We start from the raw sequence: 15,659 nt of genomic DNA on the forward strand, positions 1-15,659 counted from the left end.
CGAAAAGCAAAAAAAAAAAAAATACAGCAATCCCATGTAAAATAAATCAGGGCACATGAATGGCTAAATGGGCTCTTAAAAGTAAATTTTATGGTTGAGGCAAGCGCAAAAAATGTTTCCCCAGCCCGATTTGAAAGCTGACCCATTTCCCATAGCCGTATGCTCTGGAGAGCACTTTGAAAAGTGGGCTTGCGAGTGAGCCTCGCAAGAAGCTGAAGAAGCAGCTATGGTCGAGTGCAAAGGAACGAATGTTTTATGCAAAGTTCATTTTAGGGTTTCGGCACCCGCAAAATGGAAGGTTCGAATCGATCCGGTCTGCCAGACCCACTTGAACGTAGGCCTGGTTCGTTGGGTATGGGAGCTATCTGTCAGCTGCGGAAAGTAATTATAGACTTCCGGCCCCTTCAAGGATCTCAACACTGCATCGATGCCGCTGCTGACAACGATGCTTTTCGGCTGACGAATTTGACTGCAGCGACGCCTCTGCTGTGCTTTGTTTGTGCTTTCTCGTCACGTTCCGGCCGAGCCACTTTTGTTCTGGGTCGCCTCATTGCGTCAAGAACTGCAGACGACAGACAGGGCTTGTTCGTGTTTGCTCCCAGCACTCGGTTTATCCGCCCTCGGGGGAATTGATAGGAAATTAATGTCCGGGGCAGCCGATGCGCTCTGCCTGGCTGTGGACGTGGTGGCTCTCAACTAATTTTGCCACTACATTCTCATGCCTAGACGCTGGTCAAGCCACGGTTTTCACCGAGTGTTAGAGGCGTCTGGTGAAACCATTTTTGCTAATGACTAACGTTCCGTTCCGGAACAAACAGAAATTATGTCTTAATATCCTTTCCGGGAAGAAACACACTTTTGTTATAAGAAGACATTGTTTAAAGGCGCAGTAAGGATGTTGTAGACAAAATGAAATAAACTTCATGAGCGCACTTGAAATAACCATTTATCATTAGTGCATTAGAAGCATCTTTTAATTGGAAAATGTATCATTGGAACTCGTTTTTCCACTATGACCTTTTATATAGATAATATTTTCATGATGTAGTTTTTCATTCCGATCAATCATTGATTGAGAATAATATTTAAACTCGTATTTATTTTTTGTTTCACTTCATAGTCGCATTATATTCAGTTTTATTTAACCATAGAAATGAAACCTATTTTTCGTATCGAATTTGCATTGATGGAGGCGCCCAGTACTTGACATAAATAAATTTTGCTAATGTATCCAGCTGCAGGTACCTGATGGTTGACTAAAAAAGTTATAATGACTGATTAAAATGCGCTATATTGTTTTCTTCTTTTATAACTACATGGATAATAACAACATTTTTTAAGGTTTTTCGTGAATTTTACAGCAACAATTTTAAATAAGATTCGTGGCGATGTTTAAAGATTTTTTTCATATCTTTTCTTGATTTGTTCCTGCTTTGTTTCGTAACAGAAATACACCTTCTAGAGCAGTGTTTTTGGATTCGTGTTTTTAGCTAACAGTGTGTTTTTAGGTTCATGTTTCATGCATGCTTATTTTGTTTATCTTTTCAGTTGGTTAGATTTTGATTTTATAAAATGACGTGCGTATGCTGTGCATAAGTAAAATTTAACCGATTTGCTTTAATACTGATGAATAGTTGACATTATTTTTTCATAATAATTAAACTAAATTCGTTCATCTGAAGCTTGAACTTTTGGTTGTCTTCCTAGAAAGTGTAACGGGCGTACCTACTTTATCTGTAGAGCTCATTCGATTTTATTTGCTTTGAAAGTGAGCAGTTCTTCTGACTGGATATTCATTCGAAACATTCAATATTGCAAAGGATGTTTGGATTACAGCACTGAATATATAAAAGGAATCCCTGTTTCACTCCATCCTTTTCCCATTCCCGATCCCATGCTCGGAAGCGTTACTGCAAAGGACATTCAAAAATAAAACGACATAAAACGACCATTACCTACGAGCTAAGGCGTGCCTGCTCCAGTTAAGGGCTACGGTATTTTCCATAACACTTTAGGGAAGGGATTTCCAGAAATACCATTACCCACACAGCACACGGTTTAACTGATTTTGGAAAATTGCTCACTGCTCGTTGTATACGCAGCGTTCACTCAACCGGCAAATAGCCTACAGAATTGTGGTTACCGCGAGAAATCGGGACAGAGGTTTAGCAGTGGATTGGTGGTGTATGAAAGATTCCATCCCGATAGTTTGTTTGTTCTTTGCCGCAGCGACCTAACGTTGTCTTATGAGCTGCTTCCGGGCACATCCATAATTCTGACCAGCTCGTCCTAGTTGGTTTGGCGAACAGAAAGATAAACCTGCCACACCTGCCTTCACTCGAGCAGTGCCGATTGCCCACGGACAGAGAGGAACATTGGGAACACGAACAAAATAAAGTAAAGGAAACAACCTTCAGGTTCGTTCAGTAATCCTGTCAGTTTCCGGTCCTGCGACGAGAAGAACACACAAAAAACCGCCACACCGTGCGCACGCCGTGATTGTTCGCATGAGTGCCATTTCGAAATGACACGAGGGGTTCTAGTAATCGATCGTTTCGGCTAAACCGCCCGTAACTAATGGCACCATAATTTCCCTCGAGGAACGAGAAACCGAATCACCGATATCTATGTGCTGAACGCAGAACGCAGTCGTGGTACGGCAAGGACGACGGTGAGAGTTCTGCAGAGCATCCGGAAACGAGTGGCCGGATTTCTGGTAAGATACAAAACACACTCAGGACAATGATTTAGCCCGAGGAAGAATTGGAAAGATCACGAAAGAAGCCGGTTTGGAGCAACAACAAAAAAATACCTGCAATACTGCATGGGGAGTAAGTGTATAGCTGAAAAGAATCCCTAGTCTTTGGAATTCTACAGATCTTCCAGCGTGAGTCAACAATTCTTACAACGCTTTCCAAGAAAGTGACCGTACAGGAGCTCGTTGAAAGTGTAATTGTTGCCTGGCATGGAGTATTGAATTTCTTCTTGTGGGTTTTGGATTTCGTAAACATTTTCCCACGATGAGCTGCACTCACGTACACCCTGCTCATGAGGATGTCTGGGTGCGAAAAGGAAATATATCCACCTTCCAAGTTCCATGTTTCCGTATCGAGCTGTGTGCAGCGAGGGCCTCTAAACAATGCTACTGGCGGACAGCATTACACCCGTAATCCGACGCCTCTATCGTCCGATCTGGTACGATATCAGCAGGTGTAATGATTAGGACATGAGGCTTTTTTCCAGAACTAGACCCAATACCTCCCTCGGTTCGCAAACATCCATTTCATATTGGGCTGCTGTTATCCAAACATCCCGGGGGAAATGTTTGACCGAAAATCTTCGATAACATCTACGGACGTAATCATCTTTCGGTTTTGTGAAAGGAATGACCAGAAGCGTATCTCGCGTATCCGTTTGCGATAACATTGACATCCTACGGTTCGTTTCCACGTGTCACCCGTGTCCACACTTGCCAACATTTGATGGTGATGTTGTTGATGATGTTTAGCATCTGGAAGGTGCCGAAACCAGAGCTCCCAGCATCCAACCCTAACCCTCCCGGGACATCGTCCAAGTCTCGCATGGTCGAAACCATCAATATTCGGTTTCACGACGACTGACGCCGACCAGTTTTCCCCAGCACGCCGGGAGATGCGGCAAAATGAAAATACGTGGACTACGTAGGGAAATTTAGTGGTGCGATTTATGGAATTCGAATCCATGCCAGAGCGTTCGGGTGGCGAATTGGCAACATAGTGTGCTCAGCTGCTCGTTAGCGCTTGTACGCCCGAGGTGAGCTGGGAATCGTAATGTCATTTGGCGGATGATCCTTTGGACGAAATTTCGCCCGATGTGCTTTTGGCTGTGCTTCACACGTTGGGCGGGCATGCCCCCTCTACGATGGATGGTAGCATTGCGAAATGGTGTACAAGTCGTTAATGTCAGTGACGCCTTCATCAGTACTGATCCAGACTCGATAGCGAACGGACGTGTTTTTCGAGAGTAAAGTACTATCACACGCATACACATAAGAATAACGCACTCAGGCAGTGCATCACCTAGCCCAGAGATGGGTCGTAGGAAGCATATTATCACTAAGAGGCGTGCTTCAGTATCTCTAAGCGCATTTCAAAATTCGTTGGAAGATGTTGGAAACCCACCGAAAACGGGAAGACAAGCCGAACAAAATCAGTTTGATATCCTTCAAACAATCGACGATCAAGAAATCATCACTTATCCTACAACCGCATCCACACGGACGACCAAACTACCACCACCAATTGTGGTAACCAGTTCAAACGTAGGTGACGTACATAAAAAAGTTCTTGCAGCTGGTGTAATTAAGTACACCACATCAGTAACAAACAACGGTACACTGGTACGCACTACTACAAGCGCCGACTTCCGAGCGATAGTCAACTACCTGAAATCAACGAACTCGGAGTTTCACACATACCAATTGGATGAAGAAAAAACAACAAAGATCGTGTTGCTAGGCTTAACAGATAAGCCACTGGAAGAGGTCACACGCATACTAAATGATGAAAACATCACACCTGTGACGGTAAAGAAGCTGGGTATAAAAAAGAAGCGGTACGACGACCAAGCTGTGTACCTTCTTCATTTCAAAAAGGGAACGGTGGACATGAAATTGCTACGATCCATCACGGCTCTAGAACACCAAGTGGTGAAATGGCGCTATTTTTCGAACAATAGTTCGATTATGCAATGTAAGAACTGCCAACGTTTTGGCCACGGAGCAGCAAATTGCTACAGACCACCGGTATGTATAAAGTGCGCCGAGCATCACGGTTCTACAAACTGCCCAGTAGCGAAGACCTCTACGGACGGCATTATTCCGCCGCACAAACTGAAATGTGCCAACTGCGGTGGGAATCACACTGCAAATTATTTTGGATGCCCGACGCGCATGAACAAAACTGCTGCCGAAAAGGATAAGTTAAGGCCGAAAGTATCGACACAGGAACCATTCATAAACGGTAATTTTCCCCTCCTTCCTTCAAAACAAACAACACGAACTACCATTCCTAACACTAACATAAACAAGTTTACAACACAGCAAGCCAACTATTGTTCATTTGCCAAAGTAACGGCTAATAGCCAAAATAACCTTTTCAACTCAGAGGAAATAGTGGAAATAGTGAAAGAAACCTTCTCGTGCCTGAGGAACTGTTCCAATAAAGAAGACCAAATTTTAGTGGTTTTCAAAATAGTCCAAAAATATTGTTATCCGTGATGGCAGGATCCAACGACATAAAAGTTTCATACTGGAATGCAAACAGCATTACTAACAAAAAATTTGAGCTTATTCATTACCTAGATAAAACCCAGACAGATATCATGATAGTTTGCGAAACATTTCTCAAACCAGGTCAGGTGTTTAATGTGGGTAATTACATAACCTACAGGATTGACAGACTACAAGGGGCCAAAGGCGGCGTTATGGTTCTGGTTAAAAGCAGTGTACAGCATAATTTACTTCCTGCATATAATTTAAAAGTAATTGAAGCTATTGGTATAGAAATTAGACATGATAACACCCCTATATCGATTATTGGAACATATCATCCTGGAGGAAACTCTGATATGCTAAAGTTTAAAAGTGATATTCAAGCGCTTACTAATATAAGAAACAGTTTTTTTATATGTGGTGATTTGAATGCGCGCCACAGATTGTGGAATTGTGTGTCGGCGAACCAAGCCGGGAAAATCCTTTTTGATGAACTGCAAAAAGGTCAATTTTCTATAGCCCATCCTGATTCACCAACATATTTTCCAGTAAACACAAATACGAACCCTTCCACAATCGATATAATAATCACAAACAACAAACACAACATATCAGATCCCTCAACGTCGGTTGATTTTACCTCAGACCATCTACCAGTAAAATTTAGCATCGAAAACTTATCGATAAATTCTAAACCTGACGTTCAAATATTTGACTATTCAAAGGCTAATTGGAACACGTTTAAAACCCACCTAAGAAACACAATCGATGGTTCGGGAGTCAATTTAAGCCACATACAAAATTATTCACAGATAGACAATATGCTTGAAAAGGTAACAGAGGAAATAAAGAGAGCTCATGACCTTGCTGTGCCTAAAACAATTCCAGGAAAATACAATATAGTTATACCGGACACAATAATTGATCAAATTAAAATACGAAATATGTACAGGAAAAAGATACAAAGACATAGACAAAACTCGACCTTCAAATCCATTTATTTGCAATTATCAAATGATATTAAAACTCAATTAAATATGGTACGAAATACAGCATGGTCAAAAAATCTTGCGTCAATGAATTCCCAAAATAATCCTAACAAAGTGTGGAAATTTGTAAAAGTTATTAGAAACCGACCGAAAAACATTCCGGCGTTGAAAGAGGGTGGTAAAACATTATTAACTTCTGTTGAAAAATGCGAGTCTTTTAAAACTCATTTCCAAAAGGCACACAACACAACCATTAACAATTTCAGCAATCAAGAACACAAAGTTAACAAGGCCGTCAATAGTTTTTTCAAAAATCAAAGAATCTCAGACTTCGGCCCTAGGGAATTAATCAAGCCAAAAGAAATATTGAAAATCATAAAAAATCTTAAATCCAAAAAATCTACTGGTATAGATAACATAAATAACAGAGCCATAAAAAAGCTTCCAATAAATGTTATAATATACTTGAATGTAGTTTTCAACAGTTGCCTAAAGCTAGGATATTTTCCGGGTAGCTGGAAAACTTCGAAAGTAGTTGCCATATCAAAACCGGGGAAAGACAGTAGCTTAGCGGCAAATTATAGACCAATCAGCCTTCTAAGCTGCCTTGGAAAAATTTTCGAAAAGATTATAGGACTAAAGTTAAGAGCTCACATAGACAAGTGCGACATCATTCCCAAATGTCAATTCGGTTTTCAACCAGGATTATCTACTACACACCAGTTAGATCGACTAAAAAAAGATATTATTTCCAAAAGAGACTGCAAAAAATCAACCGGTTTAGTACTATTAGACTCAGAAAAAGCTTTTGACACCATTTGGCATAAAGCCTTGCTCTTTAAATTAATTAAATTAAAATTTCCCAATTACTTAATTCACGTTATTCAGAGCTTCATCACAGACAGAAAGAATTCAGTTCATATTTCTAATAGTATCTCAGACACTTACACCCCTGCTGCAGGTGTGCCACAAGGAAGTGTACTCTCTCCTCTTTTATTCAATCTTTACATCTCTGACATACCAAAAATGAAAGATTGCAACCAATATCTGTATGCTGATGATGTAGCAATAAGCGCAAGTGGAAAAAAGGCTAAAACTATAATAAAAACATTAAATTCCGCACTTAATATTTATTCAAAGTATTGTCACAAGTGGAAACTAAAAATAAATGGAGAGAAATCTGAAGCCATATTTTTTACTCGCTTCACGAGTTCAAATAAAATTCCCAACACGCAGCTCCATTTAGAAAACACATCTATACCTTGGAAGGAAAATGCCAAGTATCTTGGCTTAACATTAGACAAAAGATTAACGTTCAGACAACATATAGAAAACACAATTATCAAAAGTGAAAAAATCTTCCGCATATTATATTGTTTTCTAAATAGAAGATCACAGCTTAGTTTCAAAAACAAATTATTACTCTACACTGCCTTAATCAGACCAACCATAACATACGCCTCTCCTGTATGGGAAAAGTGTGCCAAAACACACAAAAAGAAGCTTCAGATCTGTCAGAATAAGTATCTTAAAACTATATTAAATGTTCCTTCATGGCATAGGACTTATTTAGTTCATAGAAGCTGCAACATAAACACCATTGAGCAACACATAATAAAACTAACAACAAACTATAATAACAGAAACCAAACGAACTCACATGTAACTACTGGCTAAAGAACAAATCCCTACACCTTCCTTTTACACCCAACTTCCCCACATATTACCTACCCCGAAACCCATACCGTTTCTAAGAATGCACGAAATCATAAGCCAATCAATTAATTTCAGATTTCTAATAAAAAGAAAATCCTAGAATAAGATTAGATAAGTCATTAGATTAGGATACAAAACTAAGTTAAGTTAATAGATATAAGTTTTTTTTTCTTACTCTCGTGGGTTTTTTGTATAAAATTTTTCCCACTAAACTTTCAAACGCCAGATAGGTATACTTTACTTTCACAACCGACAAGCTCAAACGCTAACCTAAAATAACGAGGAAAGATGAGATCGAACCCGTTAAAATTAACGTCTAATTTGTATATTGTACACATTCAATTTTCATCCAAATAAACTGTCTACTACTACTACTACTACTCAGTGACGCCTTAGTAATCGAAATGTGCGATAATTTGTGAAATTAGTTCCGTTAGGTTGCCAGGATTTACTGATACGCTAGGATAAGGCGATAATCTTTTGGATTTCAGCTTATGACCATGCAAGAACTTTGATGGTCTCTTATGGCTGTCATTGTACTTAGTATCGTCGTAGTGTAAATGGTGTTTGGGTGAAGAATTGGACGTTAAATATTTTATACGGTGATGTCACTAACGATGAAGACTAAACCAATACAGGAACGAGTGATAACATTGATTCATATTTTTTTTCGACTACAAGTTTAATTACTTTATTTATTGAATTCCATTAAGATATTTTTAAAAAGAATAAGTAATCATAAACATACTCTTGAAGTTTGAAAGGATTTTATAATGTCTGAAATTCAGTTCAAACAGTATTCGTACGTTTTTATTTTTCACAACATTTTTTTTCTCCTCTTGGCAAAACATATTATTGAACCAAATGTATCGTCTGAACTGTGTAGTTTTAACTTTCACCGAATTATTTACAATTTTCGTTTCTCGTCATCCTGGTGACGTGACAGTTTTACCATACAACCATAAATCAACAAAATACAGCGCCAACGCACGTGACATTCACTTTCTAAGGGAAGGTTTGCATAATTAATTGTTCCCAAAGGTACATTCAGGTTGTCAGGTGAACAGAGAAGGAGAATAAATAATACCAGCGTAAAAAATTAAATCCATGTTGAAAATCTACAACCATTTGAAAACAATTTTCAACACACAACATATGGATTATTTTCAAACCCGGAGTAAAGTATTAAGTAAATGTAATAATGTACAAGAAACACATTTCAACCGAACCGACCCGAAACTGTTTGAAATGGCAAGGCTTAACTTTTGACGTCCGTGGGATACAATTTTAAACATTTCTCAAGTCCTTAAATGGCTTTAAACCGATTTAAAAACACCTTGATCTGGGAATCACGTTCAATTCATAGCATATAAAAGAACTCACACAACTTGTCAATTTATAGACGATTTCAGGCAACAAAACTGAATGGCAGTGGAACGTGATAGAGTCATTGCTTCACACTGTGGCTGTGGTCAAAGGATCAGAAAAGGGGGCCAAAAAAAAGGTAAAACATGAAAAATGAAACCGTTCCCTCCACCTGCCCCTCCATACCGCCACAATGGTTTGAGGGTCGAGCGTGATTTACGACAATCTGCGAAAATCTATCAATTTTCATGTCTCAAGCTTCAACAAAGACCGCCTACTAGTCAGCCAGTCGGGAGGTAAGCACAGACCATGCCGGACTGCAATGATGCCAATCGATGGCGGCATGGACGGGGAGAAAATAAGTAGAAAAGCGCAAGGGATTTGAAGGATTCGAATTTTTTATCATTTCCACAACTGGAAAAAGCAAAATTTTATCGAGTTAAGATATTTCTGCCTTGCTTTTCCTTGCCTTCTGCTACGGAGTCCATACAGTGAGGCGCACTGAGCTGGTGCTGGGTACCTTTTTCTGCTGCTTACTTTCGTTTTATTTTGCCATCTTTCAGTATTTCGTTTATTATTCTTCGGAAGACCGCGTGCTGCGATACCCTGGACGACGCAGACGCTCTTCCGGGAAAATCTAATTTTGTCCCTTGAAAGTTTTGATTAAAACAACCGCTATCGCGGCCACTTTCCGCACATTGTGACGTATCGCAGCCAAGTGGTTCCCGTTGTTTGGCTGGGGGACCTGTGCGTTCTCTACTTTTAGTTTCGGTGTATAAATATTTATGGTACGGGATTTTGGGAACTTTTTATTGCCTCATGGATTTTGTTTTGATAACAACAATCACGTTAATTGATTGTACCGACTTTCGCTTATTTTTTGCTTTGTTGAGTTTTGTTTTGTTTTGCAACATAACCTGCGTGACTGTGCATGACGGTGCGGGTCTTGTGTGCTAAAAAAATGCTTACCATTTTTCTACTACCATTTGATCTATTTTGTAAAACGTTTTGAAATGATTGGTCTAGAACAAAAAAGGTACATAAACAGTTGTGCACATTAAAACAAGATGAGAAACCATTCTGATGGTGAACATGTCACCTCTTTACGACTGTCCTTGGTAGTTAATGTCTATTTCAGAAAGAAATGGAACACAATTCGTATAAACAATTCCTATAGAAAGAATAGCTATTGTGTGAGCTTTGTCAGAAACTCTTCGGTGGGTACGCTGGCACAAGATCTTGATAAGAGAGGGCAAATTTACGATCGAAGTGGCAAATTAATTACGCCATAAAGTTTTAAACCACTGTAATGCGGGCAGCCGGGATTCCATCGAATACGCGATACTTAATCAAGATGGTCAAAACCATGCTGACCGACTGTATAACCCAAACCCAAAGCCGAACGGAACGGTTTGCCGACGACGTGCTGGACGAAATTACAAATGGGGCACGTTACGTGCTATCGGTTCCAGGTTGAATGATTACTTGGTGCTTTCACCACGGTAAGTGAAACACCGGAGGCTTCTATCTCCTAACTTTCCTATTTAATTGGTTTGTAATGACCCCAGCGGTACCAACTAGCCTAACATTTGGTTGCTTAATTATTTTCCAACAAAGTTAATCCGTGTTGCACGTATTTTGATACCAATTATGGTAAAACATTCATCCGAATGTGCTCAGAATGAAGCTTTATTCATATCATATTTTTAAAATAAATTAAATTGTTGACTGTTATTACTTTATGCATTTTTCCAATTCATTGGTTAAACATAACATAATCTAAGTTTCTTCTCTTGCCAGCATTTTAGTTATTTCAAACTTTTATTGTTATAATCTTCAAAAATATAATCGAACAAAATATTCATTCAAACGATGTCATTTCAGTTGATGAGTGCCTATACTTTTATTTTTCATCATACGTATATTAGCGGCGATATTAACCCTAAAAGCATATCACATTTTCGAATAATGATTGAGACAGGAAAATTTAATGGCAGGTTGCCATATGCCTACCATCTACTCAATCGTGAACTTTCCAATCCTTAATGGTTGTAAAGAGCAATTTTAACCACAAATGTTGATATCAACCGCCACAAGGTGTGCCTCAAAAATTTTCATTAAAAATTGAGCATACTGGCTGGATTATGGCACCAACTTTCAGAACATTTGCACCGAAAGAAAAGTGAACCAGGCGTACTATAAAACCGATTTGTTATTTTTCACCAGCAGCCGTCTACAACATAACACAACGTAACACGTAACTTCACAAATTGACCTACCCTACTGCTAGCGAGAAGTAAAAATTTAATCTTTATGGTACTTTCTCTCAACTTTACCGGCGGGCCACGAAGCTTTGGGGCAAAACGGTGCAGATTATTATGGTGCGACTTAGAGCGGGAGCTCTTGAGCAGTGAGGAAAAAAAAAGAAGTTCAAATTGTGATGAGCGATCGTGTTAGTGCCCGACCGACTAAGACACTTTGCAGAGCATATTATCGTCATTGTCATCATTATTAACAGCATCATCGTTTCACTGGTGGATGGTAATGGGTGAAAGTTATGTTCGCCTAAAATCATCCCTCCCCTACTCGTCCCTTCTATGTACTTCGGTGGAAGGGTTTTTGGGAACCACCAAAAGTTACGGATATTTCGCTAAGCATGTGTCCAAAAAAGAGCGTACGGTTATCACCAAGTGGACTGTGGTATACCCAACAGAACTGGTAGAAGAATCGTAAAAGAAAGAAAAAGTATAACAAAAACAACTCACAATATGCGCAGGAAAAACTCCTCCAGGAAAGGCGTCCTCAAGCTTTTGCCGGCGTGCTGCGGGCGTAAACTCATAACGTAACTAATTTACAATGTTTCGTAGCTCATTTATTTTCAGCCTTTAGTCTCAAATTTCTACCCATTTGCCCGGGCTCTTGCGGAGAAAGCAAACTGAAGAGAAAGGCGTCTAAAGATCTTAAGAACGGGGTTCTGTAACCGAGAAATGACTTTCGTTGTCCATTTTTAACCTTTTTCTTTATGTTTCACTTGGGCAGATGATGGGCGGTGAAAAATGAGTGTCAAACTGTTGCTCGTCATCACCAGACTGTGGCGCCATTGAAGCATAACAAGCGCACACAATAATTACACATTGTATACACTCAATTATTATCACAAAACTTCGGAAACCTTATAAAGGTACAATACTTGCAAACATCGACAATGATATTTTTATATCAATTCTTTCAGCTCTAATTATTTGGTTACTTCATTTCTTAGTGTTTAAATCTAATATTACTGTATATATTAATGTTAACTGAATTATTTAAAAAAATTTAGCACTTTAAAACTCCTAAATATTGAAATAACCACAACCGTAACAACCAAAATATAAATAAATAATTAAAAAATATTTCCTTTTCCTTATATATGTTTCCTTTATTATTCGTAGCCTTTTTAAAAGCTTGCAACACTTGAATATTAAAATAATCTCAACCATCAATACGGATGTTTTTAATTTTCCCAACACGTTTGCCAATTTCATTCCACGAATATTAAAAAAAAAACATGGAGATAAAACGCCGTCAGATTATCATTTAGTGACATTAGGAACCGTCACAGCGACGTTCTCCAACTAAAACAGGATTACATTTTCTCGCCGTTTACTTCACTGACAGCATTGCTACCAGTGCACTATGGGGCAAATGTTTCCTATCTCTTCGTATTATTCGTGCATAATTGCACACGTACACGTACTTTAGCACGGTGTGATAAACAGAATGATACCTCTACCTTATCAGGGGAAAACGTTGTGTGCAACGAAAGGTTTTATTACAAACGCGGCTTTTGTGTTCGAGTCCTTATCAGTCATACTATAACACAGTTGAAATTTCACTGTTTGACAAACGATATAAGCCAAAACACTTCAATAGTCTTACGATGGTGCTTATTAGGACGGCGGAACGTATGCATTATTCTCGCGCATCTGATTAACAAGACCAACCACCCAGGTGCATACGGAAGTTATGGCTCAAAGCACTCTAAAGCTTCTTTCGGCTGTACAGAGAGGCACAAGCATGCAATGGAAATGAAGATTACGTTTATCATTCCATTTGTGTTCCAGAAATAAGAATTCCCTTGCATGTGTCTTCCTTCCAGCAATTATTTTCCTGTTGTTACCTTTATGTTCCTCACATTGGATGAATGTTTCATAGCTAAACTCATGCCTTAGGCCCTCTGTCCCTCTTGTCATGTGAGATTGATACCTCATTTAAACAATCTCTAAGTAGTATGAATTCAAAAGCATTAATATAAACCACACAGACTAAGCCGCATTTCGCTTCACTGTGACACAGGCATGCACCACTTGCAGGAAAACTAATGCGGAAACTGACTATTCCCGCGGGATCAGCTCCTGATAAGAAAACGCGATCGAAGGTAGGATGCATGTGAAATAAAGCATTCGCGAAAGTTTCAGTGTTGAAGCATGTTTCACTTGCTACCTGCTGCTAGATATGCTGGTTATCTAGGTGGCTACCCACATCCACACGTGTAGCTGCCAATCGACGAATATCCGATCAGAAGTTGTACGGATTCCGTTCATATCGTGCTCTGGAGCGACATGGCAACATCCTTCGTGCACAGTGGTTGTACGGTTGTCAATCGTAAAAGGATGAGCTTTGTTGCGAGAACTTTATTTGCTGACAAATGAGAGACATTTTCGCGACAAGACGGAGGTGTACTGGGTGGGATGATCAGAAACAATGGTAAAGTTGTGATACACGAGAAAATACTGTCGTGTTTGCTTCGGAAACATGACAACAGTGACTGCATCATGTCGAAATGAGTAAAGCGCAAATATAAAAGAGATTGAAACCGATTGGGACAAGTGGATAAGATAGCTTGTGTGATTATTCTTTTCCATTCAGCAAACTAATACCATGTGTATCAATGATTGACACCCATCGTACCTTGGTTAGAGTTTGTTCCCATATTCAGTTGAACTATGTGTTTCATATCGCGGAATAGTGTTCAAATGGTGATTGATGTTTTTTTTTATCATTTAATACTAATTAAAATAATAGTTTTTTCGACATTTATTTTCTTACATGCAATTCTTATTAGCTATTTCGTGTTACGGGAAGAGAACCTTACGTAGGCATCCTGGAACGACCAGGAGAACTTGTGACATCACGATTTTTATGACATTCAGCCGTATGGTCAAGTATAATGTATCATATTTCTATTTTCTCGCATTTATAGACTGAATAAAGTGAAAAAATGCATGTGCATGAGCATGGTGCATGTGATAAACGGCGCCAGTCCACACGGCCGGACCGGGTTCAAATCCCATCCGGACCGTCCCCCCGTAGTAAGGACTGACTATTCGGCTACGTGGTAAAATAAGTCTAGTAAGCCAGAAATGGCCGGCGTGAGCTGTAAGGTCGTTAAACCAAGAAGAAGAAGAAGAAGAAAGTGAAAAAAATAAATGAAATAAATCATTTTAAATATTACAGCAATAATTGTACCGTGAAGAAAAGTCCATTTAGCAGAAATTGCATACGAACACGCGACCATTACATTCCAGCGACAGGAACATACTTTGCAGATGAAATGAATGTTTATGCAAAACTAAGAAGATAAAACAACAATAGATCCAACACATACTCATCACATTTATCGATGCTTAAACCCATAACGACACCGATATAAGTAAAATTCTTCCGTCCACCAGTTTGCTGCGAGAAAGTTGCGTATCGTTGCAGCTGCGCAATTTCCCACGATGTCCGCTACGGCGGGGGGAAGAAAGCATCGTAAGGTGAGCTTAAAAGAAGAATTTAATATATCCACTGTGCTAGAAGGAACAATAACATTTCCTTGTTTTAAACGCAACACTCGGGTAACCGCGTTGCGTTTCCAACCAGAACCATAAAACCACCACGTTCGAAGGCTTTTGTGGTGTGGTTTACGGTTCTAGCATTGGTGAAAAATTATGACATTCACCATCATTTGATTGCAGTGCTCTTACTTGTTTTCTTCAAGCAATTCAGTTTCATGCAAAACGCCATGGCCGCGAAAACCATCCTCAACCATTGGCAGCAGAATGTGCGGAAGTGTTTCATCGTTCATTTCATTTCATCCGGTGTTGTAAAACAAACCATTACAGTAAAAGTTGACAATAAGCGTAAGGAAAATTATTCAAAACGTTGCATGAGATGACGTAATAATACATGAGATAATTCCGTCCTTCTCAAACCTGTGTTGGGGTAAGAGGTGGGACTTATCATCATCAACTTTACAACTGCTATGAAACAAAGAAAAGAAAAGAATAACTTCTGAGAAGATAATATCTCAG

The 15,659-nt window shown here is 39.2% G+C and overlaps 1 protein-coding gene across 1 annotated transcript in view; it reads right to left on the reverse strand.

The window, feature by feature from the left end:
• LOC125764143 (dopamine D2-like receptor) overlaps positions 1-15,659 on the reverse strand; it is a 140,755-nt gene that overhangs the window by 35,304 nt on the left and 89,792 nt on the right. The window lies entirely within an intron of this gene.

The sequence above is a fragment of the Anopheles funestus genome, chromosome 2RL (genome assembly GCF_943734845.2).
Source record: "Anopheles funestus chromosome 2RL, idAnoFuneDA-416_04, whole genome shotgun sequence".
NCBI lineage: Eukaryota > Metazoa > Arthropoda > Insecta > Diptera > Culicidae > Anopheles > Anopheles funestus.